The sequence below is a fragment of the Manis pentadactyla genome, chromosome 17 (genome assembly GCF_030020395.1).
Source record: "Manis pentadactyla isolate mManPen7 chromosome 17, mManPen7.hap1, whole genome shotgun sequence".
Lineage (NCBI taxonomy): Eukaryota > Metazoa > Chordata > Mammalia > Pholidota > Manidae > Manis > Manis pentadactyla.
This window is the reverse complement of record NC_080035.1, coordinates 11934764-11941291: the sequence shown is the minus strand read 5'-3', so window position 1 is coordinate 11941291 and position 6528 is coordinate 11934764.

Here is a 6528-nt window from a genome sequence, read left to right as displayed (position 1 = left end):
AAGACACATTCCCACCACTTCCACCCCATCCCCCTTCTAACCAGGTTGTTGCCCCTAAGGCCCTCCTGTATAGAAATTCTGTAGTGGCTCCCCTCTGTGTGCTAGTTTCTCAGCTGAAACCTGGAATAACAACATTGACCCTTCTCTCTGTAGTGGTGTGGGGATTGACTTATTAAACCCTGTAAAATGCCTTGGAAAATGGACAATAGAACAGTCTGCCTATCAGTCAGAAAGAATTCATGCCATTCCCTCAGGCCTAACCCGGGGAGGATGCTGTAGCACTTGTCACCCTCTGCTGGGATTTTGTGACACTTGAACAAAGGGCTCTGGAGTCACAGGGCAACTTAAACCACACACCCAATATCATGCTCAGAGGAATTCCTGGGAATTAGCTTAGTGCTGAGCAATTGCCAAGCGCTCTGAATCACTTCCTTTCCTCCCACAGATTGGTGTTTTCCTGATTTCTGCCCCTAGATGAAATGGGTGTGGGTGTGGGAGAGGGACTGTGCCTCTGGCCCCAGGCTTATACTTCCAGGTGACGTGGGGGTTCTAATGCTTCTACAGTGCCCCTAATAGGGACTCCCTTCAAAGCCTCATCTTCCTTTTCCCTCACCTATTTCCTGATCTTCAGGTTTCATTTTGATAGGTAACAAACATAGGGCAGCCCCTGCACAGCACACAGTTCCACCTGGATGAAGCTGAGGAAACAGGAGTGAACCAGAGCTCTCCACATACAAAACACATGGTGATGATGTAGTGTGATTAAAAAGCTGCTGTGGTTTCAGCAAAGACAATTCGTGCACACATCTGGGCCTCTGCAGATGGTTTACCAATCCATACATTTCATTTGAATAAGCTCTTTACAAAATCCTTTTAAAGTATATCAGATGTGACAGGTTTCCAGAAGCTGGGATCTAAGGTTTAATGTGCTGCCATTCAGAAAGTCTGAGAGCTTTCCTGGTCATCCGCAAAGCTCCTTTCAAGTGACTGTGCAGTTACTGAAGGCACTGGACTTTTCATTACATTTGACATAACAGAGATAAAACTAACAATTCTAATGAGGAATGAGTGAATTGGGTAAGTAAAACATGCATGTTATTCCAAATGGTAATTTAACTTTTAATTTAGATCAAAGGAAAATAACTAAGGCAATTCAATTAGGGCTTAAATTACCTATTTTAGATGCCTGGGTCACAACATGGAGTGTGAGCCTGCTTTGTGTACCCAATATAAGTTGACATGTACTCTGAATGAAATATTAACTACATAAAACACTGAATAGGTTTTATTATAATTAATTTCTGAATCCCCCAAATCCTTTCAGTTTTCCACTATTCTTTCACTCCATCTTCACTTAATACCTAATATATGTCATCATGACAGCTTCTGGGAATACCATGACAAATATCTATGGTCTGTAACTTGAAAGAGCTAACAATCTAGTAAAAGCAATTTCTAAAAAGTAATAAAGGACTACTCATAAATGTAAGTTCTTTAAACCTCTATACTAGATATAAATAGGTCCTGCTACTCTAATGAAGCTTGAGAAACAGCAATATCATTATGATATTTTTTAAATTTAAATTTTTTGATAATTCGGTATTGGAAAGGTAGACTCTAAGTAAATTCAGAAATGGTCAGGAATATTGACTATCTGTCCACTTTCTCCTTTAATCCCTATTGCGCTTACAGGCCATGGTTAAAGAGACACTAACCTTGATTAAAGAGACAGCAAAACTAGTTGACTATTTAGTAGACAAATTCATGATCTTGTTCTCATTAATGTAAAACTCAATCTAATTAATAAATATAAAGAAAAAAAAGAAGTGATGCTATTACCTAAGATTGCTTGTCCAGTGCCATACAACTAAGAAAAAAAAAACCACCTAAACGTACTCATTTACATCATAGAGGGAGTATAACTTGATAACCTTAACCTTTCTGGAGGATAATTTGGCAATATCCATTACACTTTTATACACATAATTTTGGCCTAGTAATTACACTTCTAGGAAGTTTCCCAACAAATACATGCATGTGTATTTGCAAAAATACATACACAAGGCCACTCATTGATTCATAGCAAAAAAAAATGGAAACAAACAATCTGAATATCCATCAACAGGGGATCAGTTTAATCGATTATGATATCTCCATATAGTGGAATACCATGCAGCCATTTTTAAAGAATGAAATAAATCTAGATAAAATTAAGGCTCAACCTCCATGATATATTATCAAATGAAAAACCAAAAATAAGGTACAGATCATATTGAAGAATATGATACTGAGATCTTGAGAGAGGGGTTAAATGGATTTTGCAAAAGCTTTTTAAAATAGACATAAATTAGCATACATAATATATGTACACATATAAAAAGGTATTATACATGCCTGCTTGAATAGACAGAAAAACACATAGAGGTTGCTTTGAACTTAGGACCAGGGATGAGAAAGACTGACTTTCTCATATCCCTTTGGTACACTATAGCAATGCTTGATTTTTTTCCCCAAATCTTAAAAGTAATTAAAAAGAAAGAAGTGACCTGGAAAGATTGTCCATGTCGTCTTTCTATATTCAATGGCTTCTTGTACTCATCCCAGCCTACAGCATTCAGTAGTGTTGAAGTAACTCAGGTAGACTCCAAACTACCTGAGAGAGGTCTATAGCCATTGTCTCTACCTCCCTTGGGCAAGTGTCCTAATTTCTGTAAGCCTGTTTCCTCAGTGGCATATGGGGAAAATAATAGTGGTAGCTGACTTTTAAGTGATAATCTCAGGTCCAACCTCTGTGCTTAGCACTTTTAACATGGAATACCTCATCTAATCTCAAAACAGCCCTGTCTAAAAAGCACTATCGCTATGTCCACATTTTATAGTTAAGGAAAGGGACTGATATCACCTAATGAATAAGTGAAAGGGCTCAGATTTGTCTGTTTCCAGAAATTCATGTATTTACATGGTTGTATAAGAAGTGAGAAAAAAGTATTTAGCAATGTCTGGCCCTCAGGAAGTGCTAAGGAAACATTACATATTATTACTGATGTTATTTCTTCCCTGCCAGGAAACTCTTATAGCCATTAAAACATGCACCCTACTGAAAAGAAACAAGGTGGCTTTGTCCTGAAATCACTGTTGAAATTTTAGCAGGGACATGCTCATGGGTGATAAACAGCCCCAATTTGAACATCTCACATCTCTTTGGCCATGAGTGGATTGCCATGGGAGGTCACTGGGGAAAGTACTGCAGTAGGGTATTTATTTTCCACCTTAGGATATGACGATTTTACTGCTATTATTAACAGATGTGCCTAGACAGTTATAGACTGGAGATGGGTAATCACATCTTGCATTTTAAGGCTTAATCTGATCACCTTTAGGGTCATGGAATTACATAGTTATCATAATGGTTAAAGTCTGTCCTGTGCCACCATTTACGGACCAAAGTTCAAGCCTTAGAAGTCTGAAGCGTAGTTTATCTTTGATCTGCAGTATGCATATGTGCATGCACGAGTGTGCATGCGTGTGTATTTATTTTCTGTGTATGTATAATTTGCTCCAAAGCTCAACCTTGGGAGAGCTCTGTCACTCTGGCTTCCACTCAGGTTTGCCTGGTAAATGTTCCTTTTGAGAAAACAGGAAGTCACGCAAGGCCTCAATTCTGCTTTCAGCTCTGCTACAATTCCCTTTGCAATTCCTAGACTTTTGCTCACTTGTAAAATTAGGGCAGTTTCCCAATGTTTACTTCTTTGTCTCCCCCACATAACTGAGAGCTCCCTAAAGGCAGAAACTGCGTATCAACCATTGAATTCTCAGGATCTAAAATAGAGTCTGGCATGTAGTAGACATTCAATAAACACTGAACAAATGACTTTTTGAGTTTCTTTCCAGTTACAGCATGGCATGAGCCCATGAAATTATAATCTAGTGCATTGAATTGATTCCAACACATGCAGCAGATAACATTGGCTGTTAGCTCTCATTTTTCTCTGCCCCTTATTAAGACATCATGGTGAACATTTCCACTGGACTATCAGTAACATGTACAAAATGAGATGATGTTGAGATCTGCCAAATTGTCCTCTTCTCCTGCAGTATTAGAAAAGGTTTGGGTAAGAAAGAAACTGAAGGTATTAATTTGAAGTGTTAGTAATCTGGTGGTTTTATGTACGCAGACTGTGCCTGTCAATCACTCCCATCCAAATCAAGAGCTGGCTACCCACAGCACCTGTCATCAGGCCTCCAAACTCAGTTCCCTGTGGTAAGTTGAAGAGAGGCCACTAGCTGACAATGTCTGAAGGCTTCAAACGACATGACAATCATTCCAGATCTGGGAGGGGAAATGACCAAGCAGGATATTCTGGTTTGTTTTCACATGCATTAGTCAGCATTCTTCGATGTAAACAACACAAACATTGACCAATGGAAGCAGAAGAGCAATTGGCTTTAAGAATGTCAGGTACCACAAAATAAGAGGGATACCACCACTGCTTCCTCCACCACAACCCTCACTGCTGAATACTGCCTGCCTCTTGGGTATCCCGCTACCAGAGGGAGCTTTGATTTCTCCCTTTACCTTTGCACAGCCTGTTCAAGATTCAAAGTTCCAAACAGGAACATTGGAATGGCCAAACCGTGTCTGTCTCCAGGTAACTCTCCCCAGTGGGCTCCCATTGTGGGAAAGTGGTAACTCTCACACTTCGGGGCATCCCCCAAATAGAAAAGAGGGTTGCATGCTGGGCAGCCACAAAGAATGACAGGTGTCCACTACATCACAGCTCAGTGGTATAGCATCTGTGCTCTTTAATGCACATCATTTATAAAGATAGGTAAACGTAGCCTCTACTGTCCTAGCTTAGTGCTCTAAGTAGGCAGACTCACAATTATTGTACATAGGCTTGTTAGGAATTCTTGCTCTAAAGGTTGAAAAAAATCACCTGCCGAAATTAAATTTTAATCAATTAGCAGTTTCCTGCTACTTTACCCAAGGCAGTTTTAGAAGCTGCAGCTAAGCACGGCATGCTATGGTATGTCATAAAATTCCTGCTTTGGGCACAGATTAGCCCGAGGGAACTTTCAACTCTTGCTCAAGTTTCCATTCCTTTCTTAAGTCCTCTCACCTTAAAAGAGCAAGACGACTCCAGGCCTTGCTCCTTCGAAGCCCAGCGGTTCCTCTGGAGCTCCAGGGACACAGCTTTGGGCCTCAGCCCCAGCTCCCATGCAGATGGGCATCTGGGATGAGCCAGTTCAACCTCTAGTTTATGGCAGGCTAGAGACCAAGTAGAGGAAGGGGCAAAATCTAGCTTAAAGGACACACTTTTTGTAGGAAACGATGGTGATTCTCAAGACGATAAAGAGGACGGAGGCCTGCTGAGAAGCAGGCCTGAGTAAAGGGCAAAGGGTGGGTATGGGTGGGTACAGAGGAAGTCATAGCAGGAGACTGCTCATCCAAAAACAGCATAACGCTACTGAAGGACGTGAAAAGGTGCAGCCAGATCACTTCCAGCTACCTACTCCACATACATGCCTGCACAAATACGCAGACGTACAGAGATGTTCACTGAAGCATTGTTGACAACCACAAAAAACTGGAATCAACTTTCCACCGAGAGTTCAATATATTACTGTGAAATCAAACTATGATATGATGCACATTGGAAAAAAATGATATATAAGTAGATGTGATATTAATGTCAATAAATTGAGAACAGCAAGTGGCAGAACAGTCTATAGTGTTAATTTTTGAACAGGAATATACAGGTCGGCTTGTATAGGAATGAAAAATACTGAAGGGTAGGTAACTTAGAAACCATGGGAATTGGTGAGGAGGGGGACGGTAGGAAGACCTTTCTTTTTCACTTTATATCCTATTTGTTTGCATGTATACTGTTAGTGTGCTGTCTATTTTTAATTAAATTACTTTAAAATGTTATAAAAGTGAAACACAGCAAGAAAGAGGAGTGAAATTGGCTGGTATCAAGCAGGAGTAAGAGGTCAAGAAATAATTTTTCCCAAACAAGGGGGCTCATCTGAGCCTTATTTCCCTTATCTGCATATTTCCCTTAATATTCTTTACAGCCAGGTCTGTATTCAACTTAGGTGGGAACCTACCTTCTGCTTCTCCATAGGCATTTGGATGAGATCTAAGGGGTGAGCCAGCAGGAGGCATGTTTTGGGCCTCACACCAAAGCCAGGCTCACCAACTGTCCCTGAGGCAAAGATGGTCCTCCTTTCCCTCCCACCAAAAACAGGCAGTTGTCAGTAAAAGGCACGGGCCAGGGTCGGGCCTGCCTGTAGTCCTGTAATAATGGTGGTGATGGTGGTGATGATAGTTGAGAAGCCAATGGAAAAATAGTTTGGAAACTTAACTTTTAGAATAGAAAAAAGAATGACTAGACTTTGCTAATAATGCTAGGCAGATTCTGTCATTTTCTGGATTACCAAAAGCAGCCCCCAAAACAGTCTACATTAAAGCTTAAATGACCAGAAATGGGGAGAGGGTAAGGGTGAGCTCAGTAAAGAGTCCCC